This window comes from Triturus cristatus, chromosome 4_2 (genome assembly GCF_964204655.1).
Source record: "Triturus cristatus chromosome 4_2, aTriCri1.1, whole genome shotgun sequence".
Classification (NCBI taxonomy): Eukaryota; Metazoa; Chordata; class Amphibia; order Caudata; family Salamandridae; genus Triturus; species Triturus cristatus.
In genome coordinates this window covers 107,297,027-107,320,783 of record NC_140586.1, presented here as the reverse complement: position 1 = coordinate 107,320,783, position 23,757 = coordinate 107,297,027, and positions in this window count along the sequence as shown.

Genomic DNA, 23,757 nt, shown 5'->3' with positions numbered 1-23,757 from the left:
TATTGACCGTGCAGCATTCGCAACGTTCAGAATAGGGCCGGTATTTGCACCAAAGTTTCCGGTTGGTTCCCACAGACTTGTCTGCCCCCAAGGTTATCCTCTAGGGGTAGAACTTGAGACTAAGGGGGCATTGCCTGCTTCGGCGGCACAAGTAAGCGATAGCTACGCCGGGATGGAGTTACCATGCAGGTCCTGCCACCACTGGGTTCCCCCCAGGCGATGGGATCAATTTAGGTGGGACCTCGAAGTCTACGTTTCCTGGGAAGCTTCCAGCGGTAGGGCATTTAGCAACAGATAAGGTACCAGCGTGCGGGTATCAGATATCTGCTTTCCAGCAGCACCGTGCCCTGGGAGCACGCGCGTTGCCCTAACTCCGAGGCCCACCCAGAAGGGGGCCCGAGTAGCAAAACAAGTGAATAGGCTCCAGAGGCGGGCCTCCGGCCGTCAGCTGGGTGAAATCACCATCATTTGGAGATAGGCCCAGGTAAAATAGTGCTTTTCGTAATGCCTAGAGGACCATTGCGGCTGGTGGCATTCTCCACCGGAATCACTGGTCGCGTACTGCAGCTGTGGAGACTGGGATCCTGGTTACGGACACTTTTACCGTTCTCAGGGGGCGCCGCCAGCCAGCATATGGGGGCTGCTGTCCCAATAACTGGGGTGTCAGCGGGGCAAACACAAGGGGACATTATGGCAATAGAACATTGGTCACGCCCAGGGTGCACTGAATCTCTACTTCAACGGAGCGGGAATTTGGCACCGCTGGGGATGCTCTGGGTTGTGGTGGGGGGCACCCCCCGCCACCCTCCTTCTGAGGAGCATGATGGGAAGGGCGTAGCAGGACTTAGTCAATCCTCAATGCGTGAACTTTACTGTCAGCGCGCAATGTTTAAGCCGGATAGATTCCCGAAGCTGGTATGCCTAGGGGGTTTCATCACTGAGGGATCTGTAGGGGCATAATTCCCATAAGGAATAGGGGATGGTGGGCAGGGGCAGGGGCAGGAGTCGCCCCTTGCCCATGGTCACGCGCTGGCAGCGAGGAGCACTCCTGTGCCCCGGGTTTAGCAATCAGAGGGGCTGGCCAAAGGTTAAGTAAACCCCTTCTCGCCTTCATAGCCTAAGAGGGCAGGCCCATAATTGTGAAGAGGGTAACCTGCCCGCATGGGGGGCGAATAGTTCTTGGCACATCTCCCCAGGCCCAATGGGTCCTTTATTTCAGCAGACCCTATTCCGATTAGGATAGCGTCTCGGGCCTTGGGGGCTTTGATGGGGCCATCTACAACACCAGGAGCTATAGCTCACTGGCAAGTCTTGGGTTCGAGTCCCGCAAACGCTGTCAAAGTGTCAGAAGTTGGCAAATTTCAAACTCTTCAACAACCAGGAGCCATAGCTCAATGGTAGGTCTTGTGCCTACGGTTGTAATGGTCTCACAGGACAAGGGTTCGAGTCCAGGAAACGCTGTCAAAGTGTCATAAGGTGGCAAAACTTCAGAATCATCTTTTTGGCCTGTGGATATAAGGGATCTCACAAGGTTTGAGTCCCGCTAGCGCTGTCACACTGTCATGAAGTGGCAGAATTTCAAACTCTCCCTTCTGCTAGGATGGTTCCCTTCCAGCTAGTCGCAGGAAGCCCTAGATAGGAGAGGTGGCAGGTAAGACTATAGCGGGTTGGTGGGGGGCCCTGGCTGCGACGGTTAGCCGCCTCCAGGGCTGTGGCGGAGTTACAGGGCGATCTGGAAGCAGGCCGGTACAAAGGGTACCTCTGCGCGGCACCACGTGGTGCCTGAGCCAAAACGAGGAGCCTCCAGAGAGGTCCCGGAAGCCGGTCGGCGCCCCGCTAGGCCTGCGGGCGGTTGTGGGCCTGAACAACCGGGGGCTTGCTATGCGACGCTCCGCCCCGAGAGGGGGGGTGTGAGTAGAATTTACAACGGCACGTGATCGAAAAAGAATCACTTGGGGGGCAGCACTTGGGGGTCGTCCCCTTGCTGCCCGGCTCATCAGGCGGGCAGGTGAAGTAGATGGCCGCCTGCCCTTGGATCGCCCGTAAGATAACCCACCTATTACATATCCTGGAATTATGTAATAAACCTGCAGCATTTGTTACCCACTTACAACTGTTTCTTGTGTCTTCATTGGGTAACCTAATTTGGGGGAGGGGGGTAAGCGGGGTGCCCCTGGGGGTACTATGCCGCTGACCGCGGACCCCGCAGGGGGCCACTCGGCGGTCGGTGCCTTAGTGGCCCCGGGGCCCCGGTCACCCCTCCCCACTCTCTCCTTTGGGGGGGGGGCAGGGACTCAGATTGGTGCCCCCCCCCCCTTCCGTGTCAGGGCCGGAAGTGACGCGGAATACGCGTCACTTCCGGGCCCAGGTGTGAGGGGGAGGCTATTTAGCCTTCCCCCACCCTCACTGGCGACCTCTTTGTCGCCCACCTCGCCTTTTTACCCTCCCTACCGCTTACCCGGCGTAGGTGTGGTGGGGTGGGGTTTTTTGCTGAACGTTTTAATGTTTTCCTTCTCGTTGCAGGCGGAGTTACAGGGCGATCTGGAAGCAGGCCGGTACAAAGGGTACCTCTGCGCGGCACCACGTGGTGCCTGAGCCAAAACGAGGAGCCTCCAGAGAGGTCCCGGAAGCCGGTCGGCGCCCCGCTAGGCCTGCGGGCGGTTGTGGGCCTGAACAACCGGGGGCTTGCTATGCGACGCTCCGCCCCGAGAGGGGGGGTGTGAGTAGAATTTACAACGGCACGTGATCGAAAAAGAATCACTTGGGGGGCAGCACTTGGGGGTCGTCCCCTTGCTGCCCGGCTCATCAGGCGGGCAGGTGAAATAGATGGCCGCCTGCCCTTGGATCGCCCGTAAGATAACCCACCTATTACATATCCGGGAATTATGTAATAAACCTGCAGCATTTGTTACCCACTTACAACTGTTTCTTGTGTCTTCATTGGGTAACCTAATTTGGGGGAGGGGGGTAAGCGGGGTGCCCCTGGGGGTACTAAGATTGGCGGTCATGCCTGATAGCGTGGAGAAGCCCTGAAACCGACCTCCTATCTGTATGTTGAGCTTTAAAAGATACGTTCTCGCAATTACAGGTTTTTTTTTACAATCGGTATTCATATGAAAAATCAGTAAAAATCTGTCAACTTATACCCAAAGTTATAATTGCCGCAGTAGCGGTCCCTTCAAGCTGGGGCAGGAGGGTTTACCAACAAGGGGCGATAAAGCTTGGAGAGTAAAAAAATTACGACGGGGTGATGGTCGGTCAGTCAGTCAGAGAGGCTGCACGAGCCATTTCTCCATGTTTACAGCCCACGCCCGCTCTCTCGGCCTGTTCCTGGTTAGCTCGTTATGACGCGTCTGCTTTGAAGTCTGGGGACCCTCTTCCCTCAACAATAGGTCTGCTCTGATCTCCCTCCCCTCAGAGTGTCACTTTCCCTCGGTCCCGAGCACCGTGTGGGTACCAGGGGCACTGAGACACTGAGAGGGCGGGAGAGGGGCCGAGTCACCAGAGGCCACCAGTCTGTCATGGGGCTACCGAGGGTGGGGGGGGGGCGGGAAGGTGCTCTGAGAGGACCGGAGGTGGCCGGAAGTTGTTCCAGGTCCCCAGGGGAAGTGATTCACCGAGGGGGTCAGAGGGTGGGAGGTGAAGGTGTAACGGCGGGCGCAGCGGAAGTGTGTACTGAGCTGCAGGAGTCTGTGCTGATGGCCTGCCAGGGTAAAATGAAATTGTACTCTGGGTTTAAAATAGACTTTGTTTTCCCTCTGAAGTTAAATTTAGTTTTTCCTTGAACAACAGTGTAACTTTTCATGCTGACGTCTGTGTTGCCAGATTTAGTGTAGGTAGAGAGGCTCATAAAGCCGGTAACGTAGCTCAATGCAATAATGTACCCATGGTTGAGATCTTTGTATGAACTCGGAACACCGAGGTTCCAGTCACGATGGGGTTCACTCAGCCGCTCATTCTTACGAGGTTGATAAAATGAGTCCCATCATCTTGGGTAATAAGTAGCGCTTAAGAAGAAGACAGTGCGTAAACTCTTACAAAAGAGTACTAATTGTTGATGATATTGTTATAATTACTGTAATCAAGATGTCTAAGCACCTATGTTGTGTGCACTTACAAGCTTAAACATGAACGTGTTTGGCTATATTTATTGTGGTACTTTGGCCTGCTTGGTGCAGTTGGATGCTACCTACCTGGCATTGTGGGTGTAGTGAGACTCTAGGTTTGGTGCATTCAGAAGCTCTGATGTATCTGGACCTTGACCCTTGTCACTAGATTTGATGTGGGTAGACGCTCTGCCTGTGCCGCCTATTTTTTATACCCTGGTTTCTATGCCTCAATATGGTGCAGTGAAAGGCTCGGACCTGGACCTATTAATGGAGTTTGTGCATTCAAGGGCATAGACCTTGGCCTGTGTGGCTGGATTTAATGCAGTGAAAAGTTCAGGCACTGGTGCACAAGTTTTTGCATTGTGAGTCTTGGACCCAGGTATGTGGATTTTGTGCAGTGATAGGTTCAAACATCTAACTCTGTTTTTGAATTTGGTCCAGTGAAAGGTTCGAGCCGAGGCTCTCTTGCTGGATGTGGTTTCCCTACTAGAGACAGGGAGGTGCAAAGGATTGAGGCTGTGGGAAATAAGGTCTTCTCTTCGAAGAGCCTTTCCCTCTGTACCACAAACACAACCCGTATTTTGATCTCTTATTCCCATGCATTGTGGGAACTGGTGCAAAGGCTTACTTTAAACCTCTCCGTCCACTTTTGTGACTATTATGCAGTTGTGTGTGATGGACAAGACGCGGACAAACGTACCCCCGACTATGTCTGGATACAGAGGATTGTGTGGAGTGATCCATGGGCTCTTCTGCCACCAACCGCTGCCATACATAGATACATTCCACTGGCTTTTTGGGTTATCTCCAGGCCAACCCCATGGACATGACTTTTGATAGAGTTTGCCTCTTTGGCGTTAAGGCTAACTCAGCAACGGACAGCTACAATCAAGGTTTGTCTTTGGCTCAGTCTTAGGGACTGTTTTTTTCTGCTAGCCAGTTTCACCAGTAGTACAGAAGGTAAAGAGCATATTCCAGGGGTCTGTCTTATGGGCGACGCATGCCATCGCAGCATGTGTAGCTGCCCAAATTATTTCACAGCTAACGAGGGGTGTGGCACAGCCAAGAGCCATTAAGAGCTTCAGCACACTCCCCTTACTCCTCTTCCCTGGCTCCTTCTGCAAAACCACTTTAATTTGCACTGGAAGGAGCATGTGCGGTCTCTCGGGCGGTAGGGTGTCCTTTCACTTAACTCACTGTCAGTCCATCACCAAGGACTGTTGTGTTTGTCAGGTTGTTGATCAATGTTATATCCTTCTCTTTCAGGGCTTGCCTCCTCCCATTTCTCCTGTTCTCTGTGTCTCTCCAGAAGATCAAGCCCACGTTATGCACAGGGCCGGACCGGGAACCAAAACCGGCACTGGTAAAGTGCTCGGCTGGCCCCCCCACCCGCGGCTTGGGGGTGCTGCCGAGCTCTTTGCCAGGGCCGGTTTTCGTCAGATTTTGTTACAGGGCAAATAGCTGCAAAAACGGCCCTGTAACAAAAACGGCCCCCAGGGGCCCAAAACCGGCCCTCACCGGTGCGGCGCACCGGGGGATTGCCCGGTGCCTGCTACGGCCAGTCCGGCTCTGGTTATGCAGCAGGAGGTTATCGATCTGTTGAGGAAAGGGGCAGTGGATTTGGTTCCAGAGGACATGAGCATGACTCAAGGTACAAGTTCCTCTCGATTAGGACCACGGCTCTGCTCACCAATGGGCCTCCCTGCAGTTAGCAGACAAGTTGTCAGGAGATAGGGAGGCAAAGAATTCTGGGTAGTGTAGGCACCTTACTCTGCCTGCCCCAGGCCAATTAATGTGTGTCTCTGACAGCAGAGGTAAGGCCTGGTGAAAGAAACGGAGCTTAGTGGATGTTTGCTTTAGTACTCATTAGGAGGAATTTAAGCAGCTCTAAAGTTAACTGCACAAATTTGGAAAGCGTGACGGCTAGCAATATCGGCATTTCTTTTGAAAACCCAGCCCGCATCGCTAAGTGCAAGGCTAAACAAGCATTGAAAATGCAATAGGTCTCGTCTTTGATTAAGTTAAAGCCATTTGCTTTGCTAATGGTATTGTTAAGCTAAGCAATTGGCTTTAACTTAATAAAAGGCGAGACCTATTGCATTTTTAATGTTTTTTTTTTATGTTTGCCATTTGCTTTGCATATGCCATGTGCCTGCAAAAAAGGCTGTACTTAAGGGCTTTGTTTCTGCTGTAATGCTGATCCAGAATTCATTACAACCCCACAGGATGTAACAAATCTTATCACGGATTCTCAAATATGTCGACATTTCTATTTAGATCACATTTTTTTGCCTTGCCAACATGAAAGAGCTGTGCCAAGAGGGAACAGAAGCGTCTATTTTGAGGGAAATCCTCAAGGACTTCCGGGTTCAGATAAGCCTGGGCCCACACAAGACCAAAACGAGATTACAGGCCTTCCAGAGAACGCGGCGGCCCGTTCGATAGTCTATTTCCATGATCTACGTAGCCAAGGCACAGATTTAGAAATGACACGCACGAGGCAAGCAGCAGCCGCATCAAATCCTCCCAGGGCTCGTGACACTGAGCATGCTTGATGGATTGTCAATACTCACCGCTGTTCAGATTTAACCTTAGCGGTGGCAGGCGGACTGGGATTTGCCTTTTTTTGTTTTTCAGATCAAAGCTTTTTGCTCTTCGCTCTTGATGCAGAGCCCGACGCAGTAAAAGTCTCCTTGCCTTTGTGATACATCATTGCTCAGGAGAACGTGATGTTGTCTTTGCTTAGAGCTTCATAACAAGAGATTCCTCCACTGTTTGTTTTTTATTAGATAAATCTTTTTTTCTTTAATATTTAATCCCGTTGTTGGGACTCCAACTCCTAAATATTTTGATTTGCTTCTACTGCAAAACAATTTTGTCCTTCTACCTGACATTAAAGAAAGCTGTAATTAATATGGCAGGCTGAAAAAACAGAATAAAAAGTTTAAAAGAAAGTGCTCTTTGGCACCCTCGGAGTTTTAGGACATTATAAAGGAAATTGCCCATTGGCATTGTTCCTCTACATGGTCACTGAGCTCCGAGGTGACTTGTGATATCCTTATAAAGTAAGGCAGGGGGTATTTTATCCCATGTATAACGCTGCTTATGTGTACCTTTGTCCAGCTCGTGTATTTTTACTCCTGATGGCTGTGCTAATTGTTTGTTTCGTGCATCAGTCAGTACCTCTATGAGCTGAAACCTTGAGTTTGCACGAGCCACCAAAAGACAAGCCAAGACACTGTGTACCCTTTGACGTGCATCAATGATAACTTGGGTTTGGGCACTGTGGAGTCTCTATGGGGCATATCAGCAAGGCGAGGCAATAGAATTATCGCTGCTTTTGCTGTCGTTTTCGGCCGAAAAGCGACGATAATTTCATTGCGTAATTAGCAAGCTAACGCGTTAGCGTAGGAATTCCTAACGCTCAGCTTTGCATCTCTAATGAGATGCAAAGTGGGCGTTCCTGACCTGACATGACAGGAGAAATGTCGCTAAGCGACATTTATCCGATCATCAAGCCCCACGCTATGAAGCATAGCGGCAAGAAAAGTAGCGATAACCCCTGTTATCGCTACTTTCCTAACGCCTGCTTCAGGACAGACTTAGCCATTATATCCTATGGAAGGTGGATATCATGGCTAAGTTTGTGAGTCCCTATCATCAAGCTAACGCCACATTGCGTGAGATTATTGCTGGGTTTCCAGCGATAATCTCACGTTAGGTAGTTAGCGTGAGGATTTTTATCGCTTTTGAGATAAGCGTTGCTAATAGCACGCTATCTCAGCGATAAAAATCCACGCTAGCCGGCGATAATTATCCCAGCGCTAAGTGCGCTTAGCGATAATTATCGCCGGTTGTTGCTGATATGCCCCTATATAGGGCGTGGAATCATCGGTCTTGTCTTCTGTGTAGCTAATGACTTTTTTAATAGGTCCAGGTGAAATTTTCTTTACACCAACATAATCTCACATGATTTTTGGCATGTCTCGTTATGTTTGTTATGCACATGAGATTACGCTGTTATGCCATGTCACGCAATTGAGATTTCATTTATGTAAAAATCGTATTGTGGGAGGATGGGGACAACGCCAATGAACCGATCATGGGCAGTTCTTGTTCATAACATGAACAATTATGATTTTTTAGTGCAGAAGGCACTCACTGTAAAAATGAGGATGCATTTCGGTCAAAAAATAGTGTAAAATGCGAAACAGGCTTTTCACGTAATAACGCATAATTTTGGGGAATTTCAGCAAAGGAAATTATGTAAGTTTCACCAAGGCTTACAAATATGTACACACATACATGCAGCAGACTAAAAGCCTTGACAAGATAGATGACAACTTTATTTCTTATTTTATATTATAGCCCTCATCATTTACTTAATTTAATTACATTTATAATACATGTACGCATATTTATTATGCACTTAAAATGGTGCATAATAAAGAACATTATACGCTCCACAAAAATGGGTACTAGGCAGTGTCAGGCAATGCCACATGGAGAAGGTCGGATTTGTAGACAGGCCAGAAAAAAAGTGCAAGATGGAGGAGTTATTGGGGGAGGGGGCGGGGGGAGGGCTGAAGAGCTGTAGGGGAAGAAGATATCCTCTTACACATTGTATAGGAGACAAACTATGAGAAGAAAGCAAATAAAAGCACATTTCTCATACTTACTTGGTCTTCTTGCCATAGTAAGGCCATTCGTAAAGATACTCAATTGCTGGGAAAAGTGAGCTCAGATACAGAAAGTAAAGTGATTTGCTCAGAACTGCAGAACTTGTTCAAGCGCAGAGACACTCTAAAACCCCCAAATTGCTTGATTTTTTATCCACTAGCTGTGAAGTAAGTATTTGACTCCAGAAAGTAAACTACATCACATCTCTTGGGTATCTTCACAAATCATTTCTGACTGCCACCATTTCATGTCCTAGATGGTAAGTTAAGGCTTTTCCTGCTCTAAACACTGTTTACCACCATATTAAGGCAACAGGCTTCCAGAGATGGTGAAGTATGACAAGAATATCTGTGCACATTTGTTGTGTGGCATTTTGTTGTGGCTGTGATGTGGTCTGCTGTTTTTTTCTGCTGCTGAATATTTATGCGGTACAAAAGGGGGTGGTGATGGACGGAGCATCAGAACCAATCAAACACTCACACCCAGTCAACAGATCTGGGTTTGATCCATCACCGTTCTTTAGCCCACTCTGCCACCCCAGTTCAGACATGGCCATATGCAAATGAGTCTGACCCTGTGCCTCATGGGAACAGTCCAGCCCGAACTGCCAAGCCATGCCTTCCCTGGACCGGAAACAAGCTTCTAGGACCGGTTTCTGGCATTTCAGCCGTCTTCAGCCAGGCTTGCTTGAATCCAGTGGCAAAGTGAGCAAGGGACTCACGTCTGAGCATACCCTGCCAACTTATGGTGAACAAAGCGGTACAAAAGGGGGTGGTGATGGACGGAGCATCAGAACCAATCAAACACTCACACCCAGTCAACAGATCTGGGTTTGATCCATCACCGTTCTTTAGCCCACTCTGCCACCCCAGTTCAGACATGGCCATATGCAAATCAGTCTGACCCTGTGCCTCATGGGAACAGTCCAGCCCAAACTGCCAAGCCATGCCTTCCCTGGACCGGAAACAAGCTTCCTAGGACCGGTTTCTGGCATTTCAGCCGTCTTCAGCCAGGCTTGCTTGAATTGCTTTGTACCGCTGAATATTTATGCGGCACATAGTAATGTGATTTTGTTGATTTGTTGCATTGTACTGTGGTTGTTGTGTTGAGTTCTGTTTTGCCTGTTTGTGGTATGTGGTATGGTAAATATTTTGTTATGTTGCTTTGTCTAAGCTGTTGTTCACTTTAAATATCTCAACAAATGCTGCTATAGTTCCAGCCGTAAGCAGCACATTATGGTAACATTCCCATGACAAGCAAGCAATTAAATTTCAGCACATGTCACTGAATGCACATACACCATCCTGGTGAAGATCAACCAGGTCACCGTAGAAGTAAGAGGCAAAGCATTTCCATGGTGGCCCCCTCCAATTGTGTAGCAAGGGTGCTATGGGCCTCAATTCAAGCAATAAAGTAACCCCTATCCCTAACAGCTCTTAATGAGATGCAGTGGATCCCTCAGACAACTGCGCCATGGTGCAACTTCATTGACTGCATTATTGATAGCTACAATTCTGCCACCATCACTCATTCTCACAGCAAAACAAGCTTTGGAAATGCAATAGGCCTCGCCTTTTATTCAGTTAAAGCCATTTGCTTTGCTATACAATACCATTAGCAAACCAAATGGCTTTAACTTAATCAAAGGCGAGACCTATTGCATTTTCAAGATGACCACATTCACACATTCTGCACCACAATGCAGGTTAAGAATTTGTGCTGCAGAGGAGAGTTCTCATATATGGGCAGAAGAAATAGATCTAGATAGCTCATTGTCTTATATTATCAGCTGCGCCCAAAAATACCCTGGAAAAGCCAAACGCCCAATGAATGTCTGAAGCAAGTTAAACATTTGTAGTAAAAAGAATTACAGACCACTGTCAGCAGCACAACATCCACAAGAGCCCTCAAAATAGCTCTCCTATAACCGATATGTCCTGAAACTACGCGAAGACCAATAGGCATGCTCACATTACTGGAAATAACATGGGGATAGATACTCCTTAGGATCTTTTTTAAACTTGTCACAACATGGGTTTATCAAACCAGTATAGTGAGTGAGTTCTACAATTTGGGTGCACTTCTTGAGAAAGCTTTTTTTTTAAAGACTATTTTCTGATGGAGGGTCTGCATCTCTGATTGTGCAAGTACCTCAGATCTATCATGTACCCATTCACTCATTCACAAATCCATGCACTCACTCACCCATTCGTCCACGGACTCACACACACATTCATCAATTCCTACTCTCGTTCTGAAGCTCACCAATGTATTCAACCATCTAGTCAGTCAGCCACGTTCATCCCATTGGCCAATTCTTGCCTCCCACCCAGTCACTAACAAAGAGCTTCTAGTTATAGAAAGCCAGACTTAAATAGGAAAACCACATTTTTGTGATCCTTATAATGTGCCACCATACCAGTAGTTTGGTTCAAGATTAAAGTAAAAGCGTGTGAAATTAAAAATCGCTGACATGGATTACCTTAACGTCTTTTACATTAATTGTTCAAAAAGCAATCAGTAGTATGTGCCAGTAAAATTAAAAACATTAATATAAAGACTAATGGCTCTGAGACCCGGAAGAACCCAGCCCACTGAAAGCCCTGTACATAGGCTTTGATGACAGGGCTAGGTGATGCTGGTATGGAAACATGGATGTCGAGAGAAGGGGCACAAGATAAAACTGGGAAGGCGACAGCGACATGCACACTGGACAATGAAAACACTGTCATTGGGACAGGTCAGAGAGGGACACGTGCACTATGAGACACTGGCACACAAACACCCCTGATACAAAGGCTCAAAAGTAGGTGACAAAAAAAAAAACCACAAGCAGTAGGGAAAAATCTGCAAAATACATTACCAAACACAACCAAGATGGATTGCAAATGGCGAGCACTGTGCTACATTAAAAATATGCGCAACATTATAACTTTACTCTCTCAAACACACTAGCACTGGTACTACAACTGGAACATAGCTCGCTTGCACTAGAAATTGAATATGGCTCACTTGCAACAGAAGAGCTACATTACTCACCGGCAACAGAAAGGATACACTGATCGCCTGCACCAGAAATTGAACATTATATACATACAACAGAACGGCACTCTGCTCATGTGTATAAGAAACTACATAAAAGTGTGTAGCCTTGGTGAGATTTTCACCCGTGGAAAGCACAACTATGTCAACTGCTCACATACAGCCACGAGCCACCGATAGCTGGAAGCACAAAGATCAGAAATAGTACTCACCCACACTCGCCTCCCCGATTGTGGAGGTCTTGCCAGAACCCATTTGACCGTAAGCGATCACGGTAGCATTGTAGCCCTGAAAGAAAGACTGCACCAGTGGTTGCACGCATGCCGAGTACACGGCCTCCTGGTTGGGGGTCTCAGCCCCGAAGACTTGGTAGAAACGGAAAGTGCGGTCCTGTCCCAGAGTGAGCTCCTGCCGTCCCACCCGCAGACAAGGCTGGTGTCCACGGAGTGCAACTACGGGCAGCAGCGGCCGAACACGCACAGACACCCGCACTGGACTGTCATCTGCAGGTAGCTTCCGACCCATGGCGGCGTAGTCAATAACCAAGAGGAATAACTTTTTGCATCCCCAACTAGAAGAGAGATGCCGGACTGGCCCTTGTACCAAGCAACACAGTCGATGAACTACCAATCCAGCACTGTAGACATGGAAGACAGACTGAACCCAGAGAACGACAAAGAAGGCGAAAACAATAGAAGACAGACTTTTATGGCTATCGAAGCTAAACTAACTAAGGCTCAGGACGGCTGATAAACCACGCCATCGCTGTAAACAAGCTTGCTGAAAGAGGAAATGGGGGTTGGGACGGGAGGAGGACGGGCAGGGAGGGCACAACAGGCGGGCTGGTCTGCGAGCTGCAGGGAGAGAGCCCTCCACCGCCGCTCCCCATCCGGGGGCACGCATTCTTACGATTCCCAGCCAAATAAGGGTTCAGACACACTAGCAGCACCAACTGATATCTTTTTATCTTTTGACGCGCTGCGTATTTGTCTCTTTTATATATAGCGCGCGCTGCAATGCCAACAACAACTCTCTTTTAGAGCGTCCCAGTTGGACTGGCTCGCATGACTGGTTTCTTATCTTTATGGGGCCATGTGTTTGGCCCCATAAAGATGAAAAAAAACTTTTACGCCAGCAGTAAGTCGGGGCAGTCAGTCCAACTGGGACGGCTCTAAAAGAGAAAAGTGTACGTCACTAGACGCTCTTTTCCAATGGCTGGCTACCGTTTAGCATAAACGGTGACGCCAGCCAATGGAAAAGAGGGGCGTGGCTTAAAGGCCACTAGAGAAATCTCCTCAAATCATTAAATCTCGCCAGCGAGACTGCGCATGTCTGCGCAGTCTTACGCAGGCGAGACCTAAAAATGGGAAGCGTCATTTACAACGTGTTTAGAACCACACATGCCATTACAGCTCAGGCTTTTCAATGCATGCGTCTTTACCACACATGCCTTTATCACACATATTTTACAACAACTATGCCTTTACCATGCATGCCTTTACCATGAAAATGTAAGTATTTCGCAGGCAAGTGTATTCCTAGGTGGATCTACAAATGATGCTATAACTTTAAAAATGAAAAAAAAGTTGCCAGTGTAAACTAATTGTAGGGGTAGAGTAGTGGTACCTGGACCCATGGATGTATTATAGGGGTCACAGTGAGACCCATAAAAGTAAAGAAATTGCCTTAAAACTATTTTATTTACATGTGTGGGGATTCACAGATTTTCCTGCAGTGCTCAATGCAGCCCTGTGTGGATCCTCATGGATCCATGAACCCTGCCATAACTTAAAACAATACATTCTCACAGACCCACAAAAGCACTCACACACCTACTCACAGACCCACTCAGAGACTGAAAACACACTTAGAGACCCTGTCACACACTCACAGATCTACACAGAAACCCATACACCCACTCACAGGAGCACACAGACTCTCACACACCCACTCACAGACCCAGTCACACAGTCACAGACACACTCACATATCCACACAGATACTCACACAGTTGCAGACCCACACACTAACACACACACCCACAGACCCACTCACATACCCACTCACAGTCCCACTCACTCACAGACACACAGAGACATTCACACACCAAATGCCAGACCCACACAGACACTCACACACTCACTCACAGACCCACACTCACACAACCACTGACAGGCCCACACAGACACTGAAACACCCGCTCACATGCCCACACAGACACTCAAACATCCAGTTACAAACTGACCAAGACACTCAGAGTCCTACTCACAGACCCAGACACCCACTCAGAGACCCACACAGACACTCACACATACATACACAAACACACTCACTTCTCAGAGACCCATTTAAAGACCGACACAGGCACTAACACATGCACTCAGAGACCTACAGAGATAATAACACACCCACTTACAGACCCACAAAGACACTCACACAGCTACTCACAGACCCATTCACACACCCACTCACAAACTCACATACACAGTCATAGATCCAAACAGACATGCACAGGCCCACTCACAGACTCACACAGGCACTTGCAGACCCAGAGTCACTAACACACATACTTTCAGATCCACACAGGCACTTACATACCTACTCACACAACCACTTACACACTCACTCACACACTCACTCACAGACTCACTCACACACTCACAGACCCACTCACAGATCCACACAGGCACACACACACCCTCAGAGTACCTACACCGACACTCACATACCCACTTACAGGCCCACATATGCACTCCCACATCTACTCACAGACCCAATCATACACCCATTCACAGAGCCACTCACATATCCAAACAGATACTCACACATCTACTCACATACCTATTTATGCACTAACAGACCTACTCACAGACCCACACAGGCATTCACTCACCCACTTAGAGATCCACACAGATACTCACACACCCATGTATAGACCCACATAGGTACTCGCACAGCTAGTCACAGACCCGTTCACATACCCACTTACAGACCTACTCACAGACCCACTCACACAATCACAGACCCACTCACAAGTCCACACAGACACTCACACACTCACTCATAGACCCATACAGACACTCATACACCACCCCACAGACTCAGTCATACATTCAAAGGCCCACACACACACTCATAGACCCACATACACACTCACACATCCACACAGACACTAACACACTCACACCCACTTACCAACCCCTACAGCTACTCACACACCTATTCACTGACCCATGCGGCAAGCCACTCACCCTTTCACTGACCCACACAGTCACTTACACCTGTTCATAGACCCATTCATCCACTCTGCAAAGTAAATAAATGGGTCAAGGGAGAGGTACCCTGACCCCATAGGTGTGTTAGATGTTTTCAGAGGGACCTCTGTTGGGCAAGAATTTGCCCTAAAAAATGTTTCCCAAATGCTGATCAGAGGTGCTCAGCGCGGTACCATGTAAATCCACAATGGATTCACCGTTCCTGTTGCACTTTGAAAAACAACCACTTACAGACCCACTCAGACACCCATACAGGCAGTCAAATACCCATTTACAGACACTCACACACCCACTCATATACCTACACAGGCACTGACAGACCCACTCACGGACCCACATAGGTACTCACAGACCCAGTCACAGGCCCATGCAGGTACTCACAAACCCATTAATAGGCTTACACAGACTCACATAGGTCCTGCCACACCTAATCACAGACCCACACAACCACTCCCACACCCACTCACTGACCCACACATGCACTCACACTCACTCACAGAACCACACAGGCAATAACAGACCTACATAGGCACTCACACACCCACTCACATATACATACAGGCACCTTACAGACCCACTCACAGGCTTGCACAGGCACTCACAGACCCACTCATAGATCCATGCAGGTACTCATTTACCAACTCACAAACCCATACATGCACTCACACACCTACTCATGATCCACACATGCACTCTCACACTCACTCACATAACCACACAGGCAGTGACAGACCTACTCACAGAGCTACATAGGCACTCTCACACCCACTCACATATCTATGAAGGCACATACAGACCCCCTCACAGAGCTGCAAGGCACTCGCAGACCCACTCACAGACCCACACATCCACTCACACACCCACTCACAGTCCCATGCAGGTACTCACACACCCATTCACAGACCCACATCGGCACTTACACACCTGCTCACTGACCTATGCAGGCATTCATACACTCACTCATAGAGCCATACAGGTTCTCACAGACCCACTCATAGACCCGCATAGGCACAGACATGCCTACTCACAGACCTACACAGGCACTCAGAGATCCACTCACAGACTCACACAGGTACTCACATACCCACTCACAAAGCCACACAGGCACACATACACTCACATATCTACTCACAGACCCACACATCAATTAACATACCCACTTACAGACTAACACAGGCACTCAGAGACCCATTCAGAGGCCCACACAGGTACTCACACACCCGCTCACAAAACTATAAGTTTTATTGTTGTTTTGTATTGAGTGTATGCTTTTGGTTTGTGGATAAACGATGGATCTGCAGATTTCAACAAAAATGAATAAAAACGAATTTTAAAATTAAGTGTATGGGAAAATAGTTGGCTCTGAAAAGACCCTTTGTGTTTATGGTGTGTAGATGATAACTACACATAGTACAGGATGCAGTCTTTCAAGTTGTCGAGGAACACCCTGTTGCCTTTGTCTGTGAAATGGACTCTGCCTTTTTGATATGTTCCATCCAAAGTATAAATTGGTGTGGCATAAGGAGCCCATGCTGTGGTCTCTGAGGATTGCAGAAACAGTTTTGTTGACATGATTCCTGGATTTGACAAAATCCATTTGAGCGCATCCATTTCTGCCTTTCGCAAAAGTTGGAGGACACCAAGGCAGCGTTTGGGAAAAGTACCATTAATTTGCCAAACGTATCCTTCATTTAGATTTCCAGTCCCACCCTAGTAACTGTGCCTAGGTCATTGCCACCACAGTGCAAAATCATGAGGTCTGGATGTTGCCAATTCACAATGCTTTCAACCAAAGGCAGCACTTGATGCCGCTTAATCCTCTTTGGCCAAGCCAAGTAATTTCTGGCACAAAACTATGGCTCACAATTCACACTCTAACCATTTTGGAGGCAAACTGGAGTAGCACACAGGAGAAGGCTGCAACTGAGTGAGACAAATTTCAAAATGAAAGCCAGTTAAAATGGAGGACAGCACCTAAATTAAAAAAGGACATATTTGATTGGATGGTGTTAATATGCAGGTAGTTAAATATAGGTAGTGATTTAAGAAAAAAAAGTAATTACATCTATTATTGGGAAAAAAGTATTGCTTTTTGCAATACGCATATAATTCCAAACAGTCAACAACACCTGATACTGTTCATTTGAAGGTAGTATGTTGCTCACAGAAAGTGTTCTGAACTTTTGACCTAGCGCTTGCAGTCAGTGTTCCAAACATGGTTACTATGGAAATGGAGAGAGTGGCTGGGCTGGGCCACCCCCCTAACGTCTTGACCCGGACCCAAGGACCTCAGGTACTTCATTATCTTTCTTAGCTATTGTGCATTAGCAATTTGACACCATGGGGAGAAAGAAGGTTCCGGTGGAGACAACAGGGGGGAGGAAGGTTGCTACTCTTGATGCTTTTCTGTCAAGAGCAGCAAGCATTCTCTCACACGAGATTGAACTCACAGAGAGACGCTTATCTATGGAACCAACTTTTCTTACTAATATATCACCTCCAGGAAGCCCCCTAGCTATCGCCCAGCACACTCTACTAATCCAAGTGGCTTCACCGCACGATCTCCCAGCTGCCCAACGAAAGTCTTTATCCACCACCGAACTGTCTCTCACTCCTAACGGGAGAAATGCTGCTTCACCATCCCTTATTGACTTTCCTAAAGATCGACCAGTAAAACGAGCCAGGGGCACAGGGGCTGACAAGTCGAAATTACCAAAAACTACGCGAGTAACTAAACCTCGGGCTACTCGCGTCAAGGCAGTAACTTCAATTACCTCAATTACTCCCATAACATCGATGCCATTAACTGCCAATGTTCCACCCTGCGAACCAGTTTTTGGGATGAAGCAACTAAAATCATGTCTATTTTACTTGACTCTATCATGCTGAAGCTAAACAAAATTGAAGAGAGGATAGCTGGCTTGGAGGCCCAAATAACATCAGTCCCCCTATTGAATGTGAACCACTCCGTTGACCCTCCATCTGTAATTACGGAGAAGACTGATTTTGTTGCAATCACTGGGCAGGGCATAAACCCTTCAACATCCAGGGGCACAATATCACTGCCTCCCGCGCGGGGTGGCTTGGGCCCTTCACACCATGCACAAATTACTAATCAATTGACGGTTTGTTCTCCAACGCCTAAGGCCAGATGCAACAATGAGCACCAGGTACCTCAAGGACTGGGAGAATCAAGACTGGGACAATATCCACCAGGAATCCAGACCCCCCCCCTTAGCAACGGGGTCCAAACAATCACAGCAAGTCCTCCACCTCCCCCTGGCTTCCTCCCCCCTCGTGTTGGTCCTGACAAATGTTCCTCCTTTGCGGGACCAACAGTATGAATCCACCACACAGCTAATGGACAACTGCCTGCACTGGCTGTCAAACCACCTCAGGGACTGGGGCATGGGGAGTCTCCAGCTAGCTAACAAAATTATCATGGCAAGGAGAGGGGTGGGTTGGTAACTCTGCTAAATCCCACGCAGGAGACTGCGTGGTGATACATTTTATTAAACCCTACTTTGGTAAAGCTCTTCTTGAAAATATTCACATTACACCACTAAGCAAGGCCCTGTGCCAGGAATTGGCCAGGGGGGTGGGCAAAGGCCAACCATACACATGCCACGACACCCAGATTGTGTAAGCACTATCATGGGGGCCGGGTTATCAAATAGATTTTCCCCCCTTTCAGACTTGGAAGCCTGTGATTGACCATCAATATCCATCTCCACTCCAGCTACTTTTCCAGCCAACATTGCCCCAGCCTTGCAGGTGTCCCCCACACCCCCTCAAACTCAGGGCTTAGTGGTCACAAAAAAGATCAGTCTGGCATTCTGGAACGTAGCAGGTTGACTGCAAAGGCAGGAAACGCTGAGTGGCATAGCTAGTGATCAAAATTGGACATTGTTTGCTTCTGGGAAACATGGGATAAGGATCCAGTTTTTTTTTGCATGGTTCCGTACATTCCATACGCCAGCTATACCCTCAGTGTCAGGCAGGGCTAAACGGGAATAACAACCCTAATCTCTAATACCTTACCTTTTCAAGTAAAACAGGTAGGCGCCCAGAGCAATTACTTTCAAGTTTTCCAATTGGAGCTAAAAAATGACCACCCCTGGCTTTTAACTAATTTTTACAACAATGAATTTGGGGGAAATATGAAACGAGTGGCAGACGACTTAAATAATGGGTTGGGGTCACTTAACTCATCTCTACACAAGGGCCCATTCAATTTAATCTGGATGGGGGATTTTAACATTCATCTGTGCAAATATAATGAGGCTAGGGTCTGTGGGCTGGATGACCTTCAGGGCAACCCCCTCCTCCATTTCTCCCATAATGAATATGGCGACACCCTCAATAGACTGCTTTATTCGAGGTGCCTGAGTATAATTAAAAGCCTGAACTCTGGCCAGATAGAGAAAACATTCAGGCGGAATAACTGTGAGTCCACAATTGACTTTGTTTAGTCTCCTCTGCAACACAAGACAGAGTGGACCACTCAACTAAATCGTTCACATGCCATAGCGATCACGCAATCCTATACAACATCTAACCCTCCCGCAAAAAATGATTAGAATCCACCAGGAAGCGGACAACATAGTGTTATCTAGGATCAACGGATACCAACTAAAGTGGGCATAGGTTGTGAAGCAGAATTTGTCTCCCGCAATAATAGCCCAAGTAAGAGAGAATATCTTACATTGTCTGGATGAGGAGCTTTCTCCCCCCCTCCTAGTCACTCAGTTTAGAACCCTATTACCAAAAAAAAAGACGCACTCACCCGATAAAAAGCCAGCAACTGAACCACAACCGAGCCGCTGATTTGATGCATCATGCTCTATAGCAAAGAAATCACTGGTTAGCGCTCGAAAATCCCAGTCCAGAGATATGGCTTTGGTAAGAACATTAAGAAATGAGTACAAGCATGCCAGAAACAAAAGAGTGAAAGATATAAGGGAGAAGGCCTGGGATGACCTTGAACAGGCTGCCAGCTCAAAAAATAGTAGGGAGTTTTGGAAAGTTATATAAATGCCCCTTATTTTAAAGATACAAAATACCCGTAGAGTATTAGTCTGGCTGGAGGATTGGGCTTTGGAATGTAACATCTTAATGCAAGCGTAATATGGCTTCCAGAAATGAAAGGGGACAGTGGACCAATGTCTTAACCTCTCGCTAGGTATAGATAAATATATGAAGGCTAAACGCGGGAAACTATACATGGCCTTCATGGACTTGTCAGCCGCCTTCGATTCTGTGTCCCACCAGAAGTTTTGGCTGATGATGGAGGAATGGGGATTGATCCCATGGTGATCTGCTTCATCCGCCAGCTGTATGCTAATGCCACTGTTTGCGTGAGGTACGGCGTAAATGGGGAGTGCACGCTCTTGTTTAAAATCGAGAAAGGAGTCAGGCAGGGTTGTGTCCTCGCCCCTTTTCTGTTTTCCATCTATACTAACGGGGTGGAGGCAGCCCTGTCTGGCACGACCCTGGACGTGCCTATATTTGACAACACTCCCCTGCCAAAACTAGCTTACGCTGATGATGCAGTGTTAATCGCCAGGGCAGGGGTAGCCCTCCAGAGCCTCATAACTGCATACGCTTCATTTATGACCTCCCTAGACCTTAGAGTTAATTAAACCAAATCTTTTATCATTGTAGCTGGAGCGGCCAAAGGAGAAAAACCTCCATACTTCCACCTGGCCTCAAAGAAAATTGAAGTGGTTGACTCTTTCGCATACCTAGGAGTCTTGTTCGACAGTAAACAAACCTGGTCGAACCTGGTGGCAGCAAGAGTCCTGGGTATGGAAAGAAGCATACAAGCATTAAAAGGTTTCACCAAGAAGTTGGGAGCCAGTCTGGTGGACATGATCAAAAACATCTATCTAGCTAAAACAAAGGCGGCAGCATTATATGGGGCGGGTGTCTGGGGGATGACCCAAATTGAACAGCTCCAGAGAACCGTAGATACCTTTTTTAAGTCCAGGGTCTCATTACCACCCTCATCCTCCATTCATATTTTACATCATGAACTAGGGCTCCCCTACTTGTCCAACTACATTAGGATGGCGCAGATCCTGTTGTGGCACTCTGTCTGGCATAGGTTGACGGTTAATTTAGCCCAACATATAATCGGTGACTGCCTCAGGTTGGAGGGCCATGGCAGGATCGGATGGCTCAGATACGTGGAAGCAGAATTAACTGCTATTGGGCAGAGACACCTGTTTGGGGACCCCGCCTCTTGTAGTAGGGTCTCCAAACAGAAATTAATCAAGCTATATATGCAGAGGGCCAGCTTAGCGCGTAAGGAAAAGAATTGTCAACAAAAAACGCTTATTGCATACGCCCTTGTTCCTCCAAGATCTGGGGAAGACTACTCTTATCTTTCAGGTATTAAGTTATCCCAGCATAGATTTATTTTGTTATGGTTCCGCTTGATCTACATCCCTCTGATGCTGGGGTTTCCAGAGAGGAAGTACAAGTACGCTGAACTAAGCCTATGCCCCTGTGACAATCTTTCACCCCAGTCGGATTTACATCTAGTATTGTTTTGCAAGTTTAATAAAAGTGAAAGAGAAGCTTTTATCCTCCCTATTTTAAGGCAACATAATTTTAGGCAATGCAGGGTGGCACTGTACTTTTTAAAGTCCTTACCTCACCCCCATATTTGCTTCTCGATTGCAACATTTTTGTGGGCCTGCATGAGAAAGAGAAAGTCGTTAGGAGCATTGAATTAAAGTACTGTAGGAGGCATTTTTTGTGTATCTAAGTATGATTTTAAAATTGTCCTTTTAGGGTTTTTAGTTTACTTGCTTGATGTGATGAAATTGTGCTTTTATGATCTATTTGTATACAGATTGAATAAAGATTTTAAGTGAAATGAAAAAATGGAGCTAAAACTGTGTGGGGATAGATAGTCTGTGAATCTGAAAGCAGAGTGTATGATATCTTGCTCTTTAAGGACTGTTTGGATTGAAATGTAGTAGTTTTTGTCAAATTAAGCTATACATTGTATCCTTTAACAGCATATTGTTAAAGGTTTTAAGTACGGGTGGGCGGAATTTGCGAAAGTGACATTTGCAAATTATCGCGAAAATGTTAAAAACCTCCGCAAACACGCGGAAATATCGCAAAGATGCGGAAGTTTTTTTCCCGCCTGTTCGCGGTATTTTCTGCGTGGTCGCGGCTCGCCAACTTACCCATGCGGATGCTCGCGGGTGTGGCCATCTTGTTTTCACTCTTCTCGCGGTGCATGATAGCGAGAAGAACGATGTGATCGCGCGACCAATGACATTACTGCGGGCGCGAAATGTCGCGAGACAGCGCAAATGGCTACCAACAATCCAACATCTCGTGGAGAACGCGACCGGATCTGGAAAACTTGTTGGCGAACGCGGGGATTCAGGTAAGGCGATCGCGCGCGCGCGAGAATGTATTATTTTACAGCGCGAGCAAGAAACAAATTATCGCTAAGCTGCGGAATGCAGAAATTTTGAAATTTTCGCGCTCTCCGCGGAACGCGAAAATGTAAAATTATCGCAATTTCCGTGAGCTGAACTGAAATTTAGCCCAGGCCTAGTTTTAAGGGCTCCTGTGTGGATTCAGGAATCTGCTGCGGTGATACACGGTGGGGGTCGTTCTGAACGCCGGGGGTTTTATGCAAATCCTCCAAAAAGTACTACTAAATTGGGCTTCTTAACAGGACTCACCATTGAGAAGTGGTATAAGAAAGATAAAATCGGAAAGGGAGGTTATGATTCATTAACTACATCAGTATCATTGAATGGAGAGTCGGAAGGGTTACCAATAATGGTTCCTCTGTACTGACAGTTGCATACCATTGCTGTACTTCTGGTTTCAGAGTTTCACTGACAAAAGATTTGAACTGATACTGAGATCAACAGTTGAGCACCACAAATAAATTTCACGGGTATGTCAATTTTAGTGTACTTGTAAAAATTATAAGTACAAAGAAGGTTATAAGTGTGTATAGAACGTATAATAAAATAAGTAGGTTACAACAATAGTAAAAGTTAATCATTTAAGGGAGGTTAGATGATGATATAAAACCATTTACACACCCATTTATTCACCGATAAATCCACGTATATACTCATTCTCACAGGTATGTAGGCACTGTTAAATCCCCTCAGACAAATATAAAGCTTTATGTACCCAATACTCAATAAATTAGCGAGAGATGTACACAGCCATGTAGTCACTTATACGTGCAGTTTCCCCCTCAAACATCCACACACATATCTGTTTATAATAGCATACAGTAATTCACACGCTCAGTCAGAAAGTGAGAGAGGTAATTACAGACCCATATGCAGAGTTATACATATAGTGTCGCAACCATACTGCAACTCTAATACCTATTTACAAAAGCATAGAGCCAGTCACAGACCCAGTCAGATAGTGACAAAGGCACTTACACATTCAGTCACACACCCATGTAGCACTTATGTATCCAGCAGTAACTGAGTCATTTGCAAATACAGTTACTTTGCCAGTGCTCACTAACACAGCAAGTAAACAATCCATACCACCACTTACATACACATTTACAGACCCATAGTTACTAAGAGAGTGAGTCACACAGTGACATAGTTACTTACACCTTCAGTGACAAACCCAGTGAAGGA